Source organism: Strongylocentrotus purpuratus, unplaced genomic scaffold, assembly GCF_000002235.5.
Source record: "Strongylocentrotus purpuratus isolate Spur 01 unplaced genomic scaffold, Spur_5.0 spur5_scaffold_13, whole genome shotgun sequence".
In the NCBI taxonomy this organism is placed as follows: Eukaryota; Metazoa; Echinodermata; class Echinoidea; order Camarodonta; family Strongylocentrotidae; genus Strongylocentrotus; species Strongylocentrotus purpuratus.
This window is the reverse complement of record NW_022145598.1, coordinates 2,654,871-2,669,078: the sequence shown is the minus strand read 5'-3', so window position 1 is coordinate 2,669,078 and position 14,208 is coordinate 2,654,871. Positions and strand designations below refer to the sequence as shown.

At 38.8% G+C, this 14,208-nt stretch overlaps 1 pseudogene; it reads left to right on the top strand.

Moving 5' to 3' along the window:
- Nucleotides 1-1,587: 1,587 nt before the first annotated feature.
- Nucleotides 1,588-13,911, top strand: LOC755360 (annotated as a pseudogene).
- The last annotated feature ends 297 nt before the right edge of the window (nt 13,912-14,208 follow it).

Below are 14,208 nucleotides of genomic sequence, written 5' to 3'. Positions count from 1 at the left end.
TAATAAAAGCATCATCATTATCATTATAATAATAATTATATTTCTTATTATTATCATAAGCTGTATTTAAATATAGAGAACTTTCAATACAAATTAGCGAGTGAAATCATCATTAAACATTATCTCCTAGCTATCCAAACGACAGTAGTTAATCAGAAGAAAAAAGTTGTAGTTGAAGTATTATTTACAAGTTACTCAATCACTTTTGGCAATGCTTTGTATTCCGTCTGGTACATCCAGTTTAATAATTGTCTTGCGAGAAGTTATGATATATCTCGAAGAATAGACCTACTCACTTCTAAAGACAGCTATGTATCCTGCCGCACCACAGCTATCGGTAGGGTCTCCTGAACATGGGATCTGACAGTTAGCATCTGTTCCCACTCCATGTCGAGCATAGTCATCACTTGCTTCACCGCAGAAACATTCCTCTCCATTTCCAACTCCAGCGTATAGATAATTGGCTCTGATAGAGCCTTTACAAAACTGGATGCAATAAGAAGTGGTCATGTCTGGATCATCGATTACAAATTTCCCAGATAAAACTCGATCAGTCGCTACGTCCACAAAGCATCCAAGATAACCTCCACCTGTACGCAGTTAGACAAAGAGTATTATGCTATGGTATCAAACGCATCCAACATGCCATTGTCTTTCTCTGATAAAACATGTTAACGTTAAGTTATTAGAAAGAAAGAATGAAAGCAACAAGACGATAATGAACTAATAAAATGTCTGTCCTAGCATACTGTTGATTGCTCAGCGCCATCTCATGGTCAAATTGCCAACAGTGCATAACCCACTCCCTAATTCACAACGAGCAGACATAGGAATCGAAAATAAACACCACACAAAACTTGACCTAACCTGGTGTTGTGCCTGGTGTAGTACCTGGTGTGGTTCCCGGAGTTGTCACAGGTGTTGTTCCCGGTGTTGTAGCTGGGGGAAAATGAAATGTAATTCGCATTACTAAAGTACTATACACCTATATTTAAGATTTATGCTCTAAATTTCACGTGGTTATCAGTTATTATAAGATGATGACGGAGATCCTAATCAAATAATTGGTTGAAAGCGTTCACGTGACCAAGCATTTATTTTGCCTAACGCGTAATTTGGGTAATGACCGGTCATTACCCAATGGTAATGACCGGTCATTACCACATCTAGCTAAAATTAAGTCAGAGGTCTAATATTAGACGCGCGCAAGGCAAGGTATGCCTCAATTAGCGCTTATTTTAAACCATGGGTTATGTAAATGAGAATTTAAACCAGATTTAAACCTCCTTTGTGAATTCGGGCCTTTGAGTTTGAGATGAGGGCGATTGATCAAATAACAAGGATCCACGTTATAATTTTATAAAACAAAATAATACACTTCATTTTGTTCGGGCATTAGTACAATTTCCCACACTCGGTACCTTTGAAAAAGTCTAACACGTTTTAGACTTTTCCAAAGGTACCTTGTGTGGGTAATTCTTACTAATGCCCTCACTGCTGTGTATTATTTGTATACTGTTTTGCATTGGAAATGACATATATCAGATGTGACAAATGTTCAAAGCTGCGGACAGAGGCAATAACCACATGACATTCAGAGTGTGTCTAGCCTTAAACCCCAAGCAAAACTTGACCTTAGCTGGTGTTGTGCCTGGTGTAGTACCTGGTGTGGTTCCCGGAGTTGTAGCTGGTGTTGTTCTAGGTGTTGTTTCAGGTGTTGTTCCTGGCGTTGTTCCATGTGTTGTTCCAGGTGTTGTTCCCGGTGTTGTTCCAGGTGTTGTTCCTGGTGTTGTTCCAGGTGTTGTTCCAGGTGTTGTTCCTGGCGTTGTTCCAGGTGTTGTTCCAGGTGTTGTTCCTGGCGTTGTTCCTGGCGTTGTTCCAGGTGTTGTTCCTGGCGTTGTTCCATGTGTTGTTCCAGGTGTTGTTCCCGGTGTTGTTCCAGGTGTTGTTCCTGGTGTTGTTCCAGGTGTTGTTCCTGGTGTTGTTCCTGGCGTTGTTCCATGTGTTATTCCAGGTGTTATTTCCGGTGTTGTTCCAGGTGTTGTTCCTGGCGTTGTTCCTGGCGTTGTTCCAGGTGTTGTTCCTGGCGTTGTTCCATGTGTTGTTCCAGGTGTTGTTCCCGGTGTTGTTCCAGGTGTTGTTCCTGGTGTTGTTCCAGGTGTTGTTCCAGGTGTTGTTCCTGGCGTTGTTCCATGTGTTATTCCAGGTGTTATTTCCGGTGTTGTTTCAGGTGTTGTTCCAGGTGTTGTTCCAGGTGTTGTTCCTGGCGTTTTTCCTGGTGTTGTTCCAGGTGTTGTTCCTGGCGTTGTTCCCGGTGTTGTAGCTGGGGAAAAATGAAATGTAATTCTCATTACTAAAGAAATATACACCTATATTTAAGATTTATGCTCTAAAGTTCCTGGCGTTGTTCCTGGTGTTGTTCCAGGTGTTGTTCGAAGTGTTGTTCCCGGTGCTGTAGCTGGGGAAAAATGAAATGTAATTCGCATTACTAAAGTACTATACACCTATATTTAAGATTTATGCTCTAAAGTTCCTGGCGTTGTTCCTGGTGTTGTTCCAGGTGTTGTTCCAGATGTTGTTCCCGGTGTTGTTCCAGGTGTTGTTCCAGGTGTTGTTCCCGGTGTTTTTCCAGGTGTTGTTCCTGGTGTTGTTCCAGGTGTTGTTCCATGTATTGTTCCTGGCGTTGTTCCATGTGTTGTTCCAGGTGTTGTTCCAGGTGTTGTTCCAGGTGTTGTTCCAGGTGTTGTTCCTGGTGTTGTTCCAGGTGTTGTTCCAGGTGTTGTACCAGGTGTTGTTCCAGGTGTTATTCCTGGGGTTATTCCCAGTGGGAATGAAATGAAATGTGATACGAATTACTAAGGAACTAAACACCATATTCAAGATTTATGTGCTTAATTAATCATGGTTATCAGAAGCTGTTTGGCATTCGAAGTGACATTGATGACGTGTGACAAATGTCCAAAGCTGCTGACAGAGGCAGAAAAACCACATCCCCCCTCCCCACTGAAAAAGGTCTAGCGACGCCCCTGCTTGCACCCAGTAGATTATGATCATGAGTTAGATCTTGTTATTGAAAAAAAGTCAGACAAAAACCTTGGAACCAGCGGGGTTTACTGGGTGCCATCAAAACATTTCTTAACAACAATCAAAACTTCTTCCAGGTAGCCTTACACTAAAGGCAGTTTATTATTCAAATACGAATGATAATACAACGTAGCGAGAGACTTCTATCTCTCCCCGCAAAATAATCCGAACAAAAAAAATCATCCGAGGGAAATCAACTGTTAAAGTAATTTATCATGAGTCCTGAACAAATTAATTACTACTGCTTGTCATAGAATCAGTTTGTCTGAAATTGTGAAGGAAACCTTCATTGCATCTCAATATATTTTTGTCTATGATAATATGTCAATATAGTTCTCAACAAAAATATTTTCTATGGTCTGTCTTTATGTAGAAACAGAACAAGAACAATTCATACCTCGTATATCTCTTGCTTCTACAAAAAGTGCATGCCTAAACTATTTAAGATGATGCCTTTAAAAACAAAATCATAAGAAATTTGGAATCTCTTTCAAATCAAGTTTCTATAAATGACGTAGGTCTGTCTAAAGTACAAACGAAAAGAGAACAACTGACAATTGTCACGGCTCACTTACTTGCAGGGTATGAATAGTTCAACTTATGCTGTACATTTACCTTGTTTCTCCACATGTACGCATAGTCACTTGAGCGACGTAATACACATTTCCCCTTTATCCTATTACAAGCTGTGCATGTTTCAGTGTAATTTACATATGCTGACTCTATGAAGATTCATGTATGTTAATTGCTTTTCACTTGGAGTAAACTATTTATCACTTAATGTGTTCTCTCTTTGTTATAATGGCGAGTGATGATGAGTCGATGATGGGTTGAAAGTCCTGAAAAGAATATGCAGGATCTTAATTTAAATCTTATTCATTAAATTAATGATTTATCTTAACAGTACATGTCTTCTTGTTATGTATTACCTGAAACCCTGCCTGAATACAAAAGTCTTGAGTCAAATAATTCTCAGTCTTACACTATAATGTAAGAAGCTTGTGTAAAGACATAGATCAATTTCAACTGTTACTGAATTCGCTAAATGTAGACATTTCTGTCATAGGATTATGTGAAACCTGGTTATCGGATTCAGTCACTTCTCTTGTTCAGTTGGATGGTTACTCTCTCGTAGTAAACAACAGAGTGGTTAAACAAGGCGGTGGTGTTGCTCGTTATGTTAAAAATGACATCCAATTTGAAGTGGTTAAAAATTTAACATATATGACGGGAGGTTTTGAAAGTATTTGTTATTGTAATTGAAATCACAACTGGAAAAACATACTTGTAGGTGAAATTTATAAACCACCAAACTGCAACTTAAAGGGATAGTTGACTTGTGTTGCAGAGGGCGCTACACAAATGTTTTTGTTTGTTTGTTGAGAAAATGAAAAACTGAGTGTAAATTTGAAAGAACATACAATTGAAATGACAAAATCAACTTTGTTTGATTAAAATCGGTTCAGAGACAGCTGAAATATCCACAAATATAACGATTTCTAATACTTGTGTACCACCACAAATATTTGATAATTTAAAAATCCGTTGAAAAAACGAAATAGCGCCTTTTACGTCGTATTTCTGCCGATGGTGGCTTTTCTGTCGGTTATATTACGCACAACCAGTCAGCCCATGTATATAAATAACTCATTAACGGTCACCGTATTTTTTTAAAAGTGGAGCTGAATTGGTATAATCGTATCGGCTAAATTTCATACATTTTGGGGTCTAAAATTACCTTCATAGCAATTTTAGGTTCTAAAAGGACACTAGAAATGTCATAGATAAGAATAAGGGCAACAACCTTGCACTTTGAAGGCATTTCCGGTCTGAAAACAGGAACTCAACTATCCCTTTAACAGAATTTACTGATATTTTATATTCTATTTTGGACTCATCTTGCCTTAAAAACAAACACCGTTTATAATGGGCGATTTTAATATAGGTTTGCTTCATTATCATGGAAAGCCACATTGCCAGGATTTTCTAGATGCAATGATCTCTAATGCTCTTATTCCTTGTATTACACGGCCAACTCAAATTGTTGATGTTACGACTACACTTATTGATAATATTTGTACAAATATTCACAGTCATTTAGATCTGGGTACCATTGTATCAGAGATTACACACCATTTTCCCGTTTTTGTTTCTACCCCTTACATATTTAATGCTTGTAAATCTTTAAAACCAGACAGATGTAATTGTCTAGGTACTCGAATAATATCTGAATATAACATTGAATGTTTTAAAGAAAGTTTATCTCATGTTGACTAGTCTCCAATCCACGATGCAATCCACGATGCAATCCACGATGCAATCAGTGTGAATCAAGCGTATAATAAAGTTTCTTGATACAATATACCTTTATACGATCTTCATTTTTCAATTAGGACAGTGTCAAGCACAATTTAAAAAACTACCGCGGTCCCCTTGGGTCACAAAGTCCTTACTTAGATTAATAAATAAGAAAAACAAAACTGTATTATAAATATAAAGCTACAGGTACTTATGATGCTAAATCTAAATTATCTACTTATAACAAAATACTTTAACATCTGTGCCAAGGCAAGCAAAAAAAAATATTATTTTTATGCTTTTCCAGCTCACAGAAATGATTAATGATGTTTTTAAAAAATAGGAAAGATATTCCTAAAATAGTTCATGAGGCTATAGAGATAACAGTTCCACTAGGTATTCTGAAGCATTTTTCGTAAACATTGGTTCAAAATTGGCTACTGATATTCCTATAACAAATAAACCTTTCCATTGTTCTTTCAAGAATCGAAATCCCCAGTCCATCTTTTTTTCACCGATCGTTCAACCTGAAATCATCGATATAGTTACAAACCTACCGGCGAAAAAAGTTCGGGCTATGATGGGATGTCATATGGTCTTCTAACAAAAATTATACATGAAATTGTTTCACCCTTGACAAATATTTTGAATTTGTCTTTGCAGTCTAGTGTTGTCCCTGATAAGATGAAGGCCATTAAAGTATTAAATACCCTTCTACAGAAAAAGGTTCAGAGGATGAATTAGGTAATTGTCGTCCAATATCACTGTTTACTTCATTCTCAAAAATTCTCGAAAAAATAATTTATTCTCGCACTATAAAGCTTCTCACCAGTTGTAATATCTTCACCAATTCCCAGTTCGGTTTTCGTGAAAAAACATTTAACTGTGCATGCAATAATATCATAAATACATTAAAAAAAAATACAAATACAAATGATACGAGGTGCTGGTATCTTTCTTGACTTCTCCAAGGCCTTTGACATGATTTACCATGAAATACTTTTATATAAACTCTCTTACTATGGATTTCGTGGCTTTGGAGTGGTTCAGAAGTAATCTTACAAACAGGAATCAATTTATGTCTATTCATAATTTCAATTTTAATTTTAAAACACATCACTTGCGGTGTATATCAAGGTTCCCTTTTGGACCCACTTATTTTATATTATACATCAATACTTTTAAAAACACTTCCAATATAGGCCTACTCTCTTTTGTTTTATTTGCAGATGATACAAGATATTTTTTACTCACGATAATCCTCAAATCTTCTTTGATAAATTTAATTCTGAATTACGCCTTGCTGTAGTAGAGAGGTCTGATATTAACCAGAACTTTGCATGATATTTGTGATGGTGAAATGTAATAAATCATATATTCGTGTATTTTCCCCTATTTCTTCGATACTCGGACAACAACACAAAAGGAACTGGATTTATCTCCTATATTTAGGGGGGTGTAGAAGTTACCAATTACCGACTAAAAATGGCCACCAATTACTGACAAATGTATCTATGCCAAAGTGCCAATGTCTAAAAATTTGACCCTATAAACCCGGGGCCGGGGTCTAATTTTACCTATACCTGCGCATGTGCACATGGTCACTTTCCTCGACCTCATAAATATACGGTGTATTTTGTCAAGACCAGTCAGCATTGTAGCTATACAAAATAAATGTGCGACATAGATTTAAAACAACCAATTGATGTGGCGCAATTGGTAACAGCAGTGCGCTTGAACAGAAATATCTCGGGTTCGATACTCGATGCGGCGATTTTTGAACCCCTGTTTTCTTTGTTGATATTATAGTAAGGTTGACAATGACATTCGACAATGATTTGTTATGATTGCTGGTGAAACTTCGGGAAAATAAAAGGATTATAGTTATAGTCTCTCTCGAAGTCGTCAAAGCGGATGAAAAGTCACAGTTCGTAAGACTTCTTTACTTATTTTCTGTTATATGCTACTATGTATTGGTGTTTTTGAATATGTTCTTGTATATATTGTTCAAGTAGTTTGTATCTTTATATTGTTATGTTGCATTTGTTTAACAGGACCCCCTGGAAAACAGTACTTTGATGAATGACAGGGCAATCCTGTTTAAAGAAAACGAAATAAATAAATAAATAAATAAACAAAATTCGACGGCCGACCGACGTAAACATCTCACCGAGTAATTCAAACCTCTGCATTGATATTGTACACGAGGATCGAGCAAGAATACCGACACAGCTAACCCGACACCACGACATATCTATACGTATCTTTCCTGCTCCGTCGACGAGACGACTCCACCCAACAACCCCCTCTTCCACTTAGCCCCCCCCCCCCACCCTCTCTCTCTATCTCTCTCTCTTTCTCTCCTCTCTTTCATCTCCCCAATTATTTTGTCTATCTCTCTTTTTTCTTCTTTTATCCTTTTCTTTTTTTTCTTTCTTTTCCTTTTCTTTCTTTCTTTCTTTTCTTTTCGTTTTCTTTCCCTCTCATTTTCCGTCCCCCTTTTCTCATTTCCCGACGGCAGCGCAATTTTACGACAAAATCCTGATAGGTGGGGGGGGGGGGGGTGTCGCACCCCACCCCCCCCCCCCCCCCCCCCCCCCCCCCCCCACCCCCCCCCCCCCCCCCCCCCCCCCCCCCCCCCCCTCCTCCACCTTTAGCGACGGCCCTGTGTATACGGCTGTTTTGTAAATTCATGTCCGGGTATTTGTATTACTGTCTTTTTTTTATTATGGCATACATTATACCATTCATTAAAATCTGACTTTCAATTGCTAATTCAAATCAAATCTTACCTGTTATCACGTTCCTGACGAGGGAATTACCGAGAATGACAACAATTATCTCGATAACAAGAAGATATATTCCTTTTGAGACCATTTTCAGATCCAGCTCTGTATTACTCGGTGCAAATCAGTCATTCAATGGGTCTGGAAAGCAAACAATGGAATATGAATCCTTTTTCATCTTCAATTTCTGTGCAAAAACTCCTACGACCTACATCAATTGTATGTACTGATTGCAAACAAATGAGGGTTGAATCCTGGTTCCCATTTTCATGAGTCGCACTGTAGTGCGCCCTATTACGTGGGACTGTCATAACTAATATACACGGACAATGTTACCAATCTTCTGGTCTAACTTTGATGGCAAACTACTCTGAAAGTTTGAATGAAATCGGACATAGGGGACAACTTTCCATTTTCCCCAAAATATTCCTCGGGATTTTCTTTTCTTTCAAAAGGACCTGTAATAATATACACTCCATGATATATTTTTAGTAGTGCCCTAAGGATGAAGGTACTTTGGAGAAAAACAGAAATTAGTGATATTTTTGTATACGACAAACGAGAGAGTTATCCGACACTGTGACACGATCTACTATCAAAACAACATTGCCAATTTGAGATTCGCATAGCTGTAGAGATCTTATATTTCAAACATTCATGATTTTCGTATAATCGGTCCGATTCATTTTAAACTTTCGCTATTCCTTTTCTCTGATTTATTTGCTTTCATTCAAAAGAACTTTAACAACGGCTAAATTTCCCTTGACAACATTTTTGGGGTCAAAATATGGTCATAACTTCATTTCTCCTAATCTAAAACTAATAGAGTCTACACTGCAAGAGGCGAGTTGAAGTGCACCCAAAGCCCCTAACATGCTAGCATGGGTCTGTGTAATATCCACACGGACAAGGTTTCCTATCAAAAGATGACTGAACAACATATTTCTCAAAATAAACGAAGAAATTAGTTCCCTTCTTCTAAATTCAAAGAACTCGTAATCATATACTCACGTTATTTATTCCTCGCAATGCAAAAGGACGTTTCAATGTGATTCGTTATTCAATGTCAGTGCGTTTGCTTTTCGGTGTTTCTCAACAATCGTTTTCATTTTGACAAAGTACGATATTCAGTTTGCTGTTAAGTTCAAACATGTTAAAGGGATTGTCGTTCATTCAAAAGACTCGGGAAATGAATATCACTCCCACCTATTTTAATTAGCTGTATAAGTGAAATATGGAAGATGAAACTAAAACAAATCAAAGACCATTTTGAGCTCAGTCAGTTATGAAGAAGGGTATACTTGTCGGTGCCATCAGTACCAATATTTTTCCTTCTACTATGACTTTATAAATCCTAGGTCCCCATGTAGTTCTCAATGCTACTTTTTGCATTTCACAATGGATGAGCATATTTCAATCTTTTAAGGGAGGTATTGTACTGTTTAAGCGTAATAATGTGTAAAATCAGCACTCAGCACAGTACCGATTTGTAACTTGAGCACTTTTCTCACATTAATTGTTACTAAATGTAAAATTGTTCTAATTTCACTACATGGGAATAGGAGATTCGGCCTCGTTATTAGGTTTTCACCTTCAAACGCGGAAATGATAGACCGGAGTATTGACACAAGAGAAGTCTGCTTGATTCTCTTTGGATATTACCATGCAACAATGATTTTATGTTAGCATTTGCTATTGTACTTTTAAGAAGTCTCTGTTTGAAAGGAATTTTCTGTTTCGCTTGACGATCAAGTTATGACGTCAGAAGCGATGTTTTTTCGGTTGAATTTTCGGTCTGCCGAGTGGGGGCGTTGTAACATTTGAACACATTGGCCCGAATTCACAAAGGAGGTTTCTCGACAAACCTTGGTTTTCGTGCGTCATATGACGCGTATCGACGCGTTTTTACACACCAGGGCCCCGTCTTACAAAGAGTTGATATCGATCGCAACTTATTTGTGATTGATATCAATCGCAACTTTGTACATAAGAGATAGGAGACTGCAAACTGGCGATCAATTGGAGGACTTGCGATTGATTTGGATCAATCGCAAGTCTTTGTAAGACGGGGCCCAGGTTTGTAAAAACGAGTAAAGACGCGTCATATGACGTACACAAACCTCCTTTGTGAATTCGGGCCACGATGTTGATAATTAATAATTAGCCGTCTGTTTGAGTTGGGTTTCGGTTTTATACTGTTCATAGTTTTCTGATAATTTGACGTATACCATTTTTTTAATGAAAGTGATACGTACGAACAGTAAGTGTATGATGCATTACATGTCTCTCTCTCTCTCTAAGTGCCATATCGTTTGACTTTGGCGATCGGCTCCTAGCCTTCTGTATTAGTACCACTCCCTGTTCTTTCACTCCTCTCTCTTCCAACAATTTCTGCAGACTGTCCATCCAAAGTATCCTCCTTCTTCCCCTACTCCTTCTTCCCACATTACATTGTGCAGTCACATAATACGGTATATGTGTGTAGTGTTATTGGGATAGTATGTTGTACAGACCGCGTTAGTTGTGTTACTTGAATATCATTTAGATATAAGAAGCAGTTGAATGTATGAAGTGACAGAATGAAGATAAATTCGGGTAACTGTATACAGCCAGAGTTTGATGTTTTTTTTTTGTTGGGGGGGGGGGGGGGGGGGGCACATACAATGTGTGATCGATCGACGTCCTGGGGAGGGGTCTAAACACGTTCAACCGATCTTGGATTTTTTTTGGGGGGGCACGTGCCCCCCGTGGCTACGTGCCTGACTGTATATATAGACATGTATATAATATAAAAAGAGGAATTGAGAGTAATATTTGTGTAGAGCCAAAAGGGTTGTTTTTATCATGCAAAGAGATACAATAGTGAACAAAGAAAATTCAAGCAGGCATTGTTTTAGTGTATCAGAGGTTTATTATTCATTTAATATGATACTGAGGAAATGAAACATTATTCTTTAGGGGGCATTGATATTTCATTTTGGGACAAGTGTACAATGTAATGTCAGTGAACATACATTAATCACATAACTCATTTGATGCAAGATCCTTTGTAAACACAGTTTAAAATTGGACATATTATTTAAGATTGTTTAATCTTTGATTGCATTTCACAAGCCTGATTCGTCGCTCTATTGTCAATGTGCTGTCGGTTTGATTCGTTGGTTATACTATGGACCTATTACGAATGGACATTCATCGTTTTCTTAACGAATTCATTGTGATTGTCTCTGTCAATGTTGTCTCAATAACATTCCGTACATGTTTCTTCACTTTGATACATGAGCAGAAACAGCAAAAATGTATAACCTATTTCTAATGCAGCTATGGGAGCGATTTATTCGTAACTAATCATAAATATTTCTAATTTGGCAATGCGGAGCATAATGTGAAGTCACTATTTTCTTGTACAATTTGGTATTTTTTCAGTTATACATTGGTTTATATAATAAAACTATTTATTTGTCAAACTGAGGAGGAGTGAAAAGAAGGATTAATCGTTGCCAATTTGAATATGGAACACACGAGGTAACACGATAACGAAGACCCTCTAAGCCTTGTCTCACACATTACAAAGACGTATTACGTAATTCGAACGTGATTTCATGGGATTTAGGGTATTGAAATTGATTTTCCGAAAGTCTTTGCGATCGTGCTTATGTTGTTTATGATCAAAGCACATTTGTTAGCTTCCCCACTCCCCCCCCCCCCCATATTTTGTCATCGTAGTGTTGTACCCAACAGCCCCCCCCCCCCCTTGAGCTGAAAAAAAGATAAAGTTAAATTTGTGGTTACTATTTTTAAAAACTCTTTTGGGGGGGGGGGGGGGCCAGGGGTGGGGACCCGTCTTTTTTTAAAATAAATTTGTTACTGATTTGTTTTGCCAGGGGGGTGGACTCGTCTCTCTCCCCCCTCTCCTCCCTCCCCCCCCCCCCCCCCTTGGATCCGCGACTGAGTACAGCGGTTAGGATGGGCCGACAAAAATCACTGGCGTCGGGCTTCAGTTTAATCAGGAATTCTGACTCACTGGTTTAATTCATAAGCTTTAAGCACCTTAAATTGTGTAACGGCCGGCATGGTGATTTGACAGATGGACCTGAAGCAAACTGAGTCCTGACATACTTCTGAAACGTTGTATCTTATACGCCCTATTGTTGAGCGATCATCAGTATTTTTTAAAAATCATATAGGCCCAAAACACGATTTAGGGCTAGTTCTTACCTAAAAACGACCCAAATCTCGGAACATGGCATGGAGTGGGGTCCACTTCTAACTCATGTTTTTAGCCCTTCTTTAATTCATCCGCGCGTGCGTCCAACCCCGACCCCCCCCCCCCTGCTCCCCACACACAACGTTTTAATTACCATCTCTTAAACCGATTTGTATTTAACATCTCTTTTATAATACTGGTCATATGACTCAATTGTTTCATTTTCCATCAATATCCTTTTCAACAGATTATGTTCGAGAAATTTAGTGCCACAGCTTTCCATGTCTGCACACAGGGCGTCTTGTCCCACTACGCGACAGGGCGCACATATGCCGTCATGCTTGACATCGGCGATGGGATCATCAGTGTCGTACCGATCTTCGAGGGCTACATTATCACCCCAGCCGTCAACTTCGGGGGGCGGGGCGGGACCTCACCCAGCTTATGATGAAGATGCTGAATGATCGGGGGTATTCGTCTGTTACAACTGGTAAAGGGTATCTCGCATTGTTGGTTCAATATTAAACAGAGTGAATGACTGATAATATTCATCACCATCATCATCATCGCCATCATTAACTTCATCACCAACACCATCATGAGCCTCTTTATCATCATTGTCATGATATCATCATCATCACTGTCATCATCATTGTTGGCATCATTATTGTCATCATCATCATCGTAACCGTCGTCATCATTGTTACCTTTGTCGTAGTTATTACCGTACTGTCTCCCTCTAATTAGTGTTGCTGATTTTTTTTTTTTCGTTGGGGGGGGGGGTTGGGGGGGGGGTTTAACATTGTGAAAAACTCCTGGCAGGCTTGTTGATGCTACTGAAGCGGCCAAAGTCATTTCAAGTTGATCAGACTTTTGAACATATTATAAGAAGTTGTTTTAATAGCTGCTTTTCATTTCATATCATAGATCTGAAAGAAAAGGGGCATTTTATCATCTCATTTACGTGCTTTCAAATTAGTAATACATGTTTGTTTTTTCCTTTTGATTTTCCACGTGATGTACAGCCGAGAGAGAAATTGTTCGGGATACTAAAGAAAACTGTTGCTACGTCGCTCAGGACTTTGAGAAAGAGATGCTTGGCTCAACTGCATTGACCAAAACCTACACACTTCAGGATCTGCACGAAATCACTATTGGCACAAAACCTTCCGCGTCCCCGAAATCCTCTTCCAACCCTCTCTGGCTGATCTCGATCACGCCGGCGTTCACCAACTCGTCTACGACGCCATCATGAAATGCGACATTGATCTCCGAGTGAATCTTTACTGCAATGTCTTTCTCGTCGGGGGATGCACGATGTTCCCATGATTCTAAGAAAGACTCCAGAAAGAACTGTCCGCCATGTTTCCTCAAAAGGCAAAGGTCAGGGTCAATGCTCCGCCAGAAAGGAAGTATATGGTTTGGATCGGTGGGTCCATCCTTGCCTCTCTTTCAAGTTTCAAGGAGAGTTGGATTACGAAGAAGGATTATGACGAACATGGACCACGTGTTGTACATACAAAATGTACGAATTAGCTGAAGTGATATAATACAAGCTGATACAATGTTAGGTGATCCAACATAGTTTGCTCTTGCGGTATGTACTCCAGACTGTATTTTGTCAGAGATATAGGGTTAGAGCCAATGTTGCAATTGGGTTGTAGATTATTCCTTTGGTTAGGGTTTGGGTGAGTGTTAGGGTGAGTGCTGGGGCTAGTGTTAGTGTGAGGGTTAATGTTAGTGTTAGAATGAGGGTTATGGTGAGTGTTAGGGTGAGTTTTAGAATTAGAGAGGGTTAGGGTTATAGTGTTAACATGAGGGTTAAGGTTAGTG